The sequence below is a fragment of the Sorex fumeus genome, unplaced genomic scaffold (genome assembly GCF_029834395.1).
Source record: "Sorex fumeus unplaced genomic scaffold, SorFum_2.1 ptg000170l, whole genome shotgun sequence".
Lineage (NCBI taxonomy): Eukaryota > Metazoa > Chordata > Mammalia > Eulipotyphla > Soricidae > Sorex > Sorex fumeus.
Window position 1 is genome coordinate 1 of NW_026606227.1, and position 3,324 is coordinate 3,324.

The window sequence follows — 3,324 nt, forward strand, 5'->3', positions numbered from 1 at the left end:
GGAGACTCTGATGAATTCCAGATTCGCGTGATTGAATGGAACATTCTGTAGTGGAGATTGCCAAGATTTAGAAATCTGGATAGTCTGGACAGGATATTGAAGAGCTGACCAATGTTGAGTGGATAGCCAGTGAACAGCACGGTTTCGAGTGTGAACAGACCACTAAGAAGCAGCATTGCATTACTTGGACATTCATCAGTGGTGTAACGAAAGCCTTCCTGGAATGCAGATTCAGATTATTTCCAGATTCACAGTGAATGAATGGAAATTTCTGTAGTAGAGATTCCAATGATTTCTGAACGCTGGGTTGTGTGGACAGGAAAATGAAGAGCTGACTAGGTTTGACTGGATTGCCAATTGAACAGCAAGGCTGTGAGTGTGAACAGCCGCTGAAAACCAGCATTGGATTACCTGGTCATTCACCAGTGTTGTTAGGAAAATCTGCCTGGTGTGGAGAGTCAGAGGAATTCCAGATTCGCAGGGAACGAATGGAACATTCTGAAGTGGAGATAAGAATGATTTCTGAAGGCTCGGTGTGTGGAAGGAAAATCAAGAGCTAACCAGCGTTCACTGGATAGCCAATTGAACAGCACGGCTGCGAGTGTTAACACGCAGCTGAAACCAGCCTTGGGTTGCTTGGACATTCACCAGTGGTGAAAAGAAAACCTGCTGGGAGTGGAGAACAAGATGAATTCAAGATTCGCGTGAATGAATGAAACATTCTGTAGTGTAGATTGCAATGGTTTCTGAGGTTTGTATTGTCTGAACTGGAAAAAGAAGAACTCACCAGTGTTGAGTCGCTAGACCGTGAACAGCACGGGTTCGAGTGTGAATAGACCGCTGAAAACCATCATTGCGTTACTTGAACATTCAGCAGTGGTGCAATGAAAACCTGCCGGGAGTGGAGATTCAGATGAATTCCAGATTCGCAGTGAATGCATGGAACATTCTCTAGTGGTGATTCCAATGATTTCTGAAGGCTGGGTTTTGTGGACACGAAAATGTAGAGCTGAACAGGGTGGAATGGATAGCCAAATGAACAGCACGTCTCGTAGTAAGAACAGGCCACTGAAAACCAGCTTTGGCTTAATTGGACATTCACAAGTGGTGTAACGAAAACCTGACGGGAGTTGAGAATTAGATGAATTTCAGATTTGCAGTCAATGAATGGAACATTCTGTGGAGGAGATACCAATTGTTTCTGAAGTTTGGGTTATGTGGACAGGAAAATGGAGCTGAAGAGGGTTGAGTGGATAGCAAATTGAACAGCACGGCTGAGAGTATGAGCAGGCCACTTAAAACCAGCATTGGCTTACTTGGATATTTACCAGTGGTGTCACGAAAACCTGCCGGGAGTGGAGATTCAGATGAATTCCAGATTCGCTGTGAATGAATGGAACATTCTGTAGTGGAGATAACAATGATTTCTCCAGTCTCTGTGGTGTGGACAGGAAAATGTAGAGCTGGCCAGGGTTGAGTGGATAGCCAATTGAACAGCACCACTGCGCTTGTGAAGAAAACACTTAAAACATTGGGTTACTTGGACATTCAACAGTGGTGTAACGAAAACCTGCCGGGAGTGGAGGTTCAGAGGAATTCCAGATTCGCAGTGAATGAATGGAACATTCTCTAGTGGAGATTCCAATGATTTCTGAAGGCTGGGTCGTGTGGAAGGAAAATCAAGAACTAATCAGGATTTAGTGGAAAGCCAATTGTATAGCATGGCTGCGAGTGTGAACATGCAGCTGAAAACCAGCATTGGGTTACTTGGACATTCATCAGTGGTGTAAGGAAAACCTGCATGGAGTGGAGAGTCAGTTGAATTCCACATTCGCAGTGAATGAATGGAACATTCTGTAGAGGAGATTCCAATGATTTCTGAAGCCTGTGTTGTGTGGACAGGAAAATGAAGAGCTGACCAGGCTTGAATCGATAGCCAAGTAAACAGCAGGGCTGCGAATATGAACAGGCCGCTGAAAACCAGCATTGGGTTACTTGGACATTCAACAGTGGTGTAATGAAAACCTGCGTGGAGTTGAGAGTCAGATGAATTCCAGATTCGCAGTGAATGAATGGAACATTCTGTAGTGGAGATAACAAAGATTTCTGAAGGCTGGTAGTGTGGTGGGACAATGAAGAGCTGAACAGGGTGGAGTGAATTGTCAATTAAACAGCACGGCTGCGAGTATGAACAGGCCTCTGAAAACCAGCATTGGCTTACTTGGACATTCACAAGTGGTGTAATGTTAACCAGGCGGGAGTGGAGAATCAGATAAACTCCAGACTCGCAGTGAATGAATGGAACATTCTGTAGTGGAGATTGCAATGATTTCTGAAATCTGGATTGTGGGGACACGAAAATGAAGAGCTGACCAGTGTTGAGTGGATAGCCTGTAAAAAGCCTCGGCTTCGAATGTGAACAGACCACTGAAAACCAGTATTGCATTACTTCGACTTTCAGCAGTGGTGTAACGAAAGCCTGCGTGGAGTGCAGATTCAGATGAATTCCAGATTCCCAGTGAATGAATGGAACATCCTGTAGTGGAGATTACAATGATTTCTGAAGGCTGGGTTGTGTGCACAGGAAAATGAGGAGCAAAACAGGTTGAGTGGATAGCCAATTGAACAGCACGACTGCGAACATGAACAGGCCTCTGAAAACCAGCATTGTTTTACTTGGACATTCACAAGTGGTGTAAGATAAATCTGCAGGTAGTGGAGATTCAGTTGAATTCCAGATTCGCAGTGAATGAATGGAACATTCTGTACTGGAGATTGCAATGATTTCTCAAGTCTGGATTGTTTGGACATGAAAATGAAGAGCTGACCACAGTTGTGTGGATACCCAGTAAAAAGCAGGGCTTAGAGTGTGAACAGACCGCTGAAAACCAGCATTGTGTTACTTGGACATTCATAAGTGGTGTAATGAAAGCCTACCTGGAGTGCAGATTCAGATGAATTCCAGATTGGCAGTGAATGAATGGAACATTCTGTACTGGCGATTCCAATGATTTCTGAAGTCTGATATTGTGGAAAAGAAAATGAAAGGCTGACCAGGTTTGAGTGGATAGACAATTGAACAGCACACTGCGAGTGTGAAAAGGCGGCTGAAAACCAGCATTGGATTACTTGGTCATTCACCAGTGCTGTAATGAAAACCTGCCTGGAGCGGAGAGTCAGATGAATTGCAGAATCGCAGTGAATGAATGGAACAGTCTGTAGTGGAGATCCCAATGATTTCTGAAGGCTGGTTTGTGTGGAGAGGAAAATGAAGAGCTGACCAATATTGAGTGGATAGCCCATTGAACAGCACTTCTGCGAGTT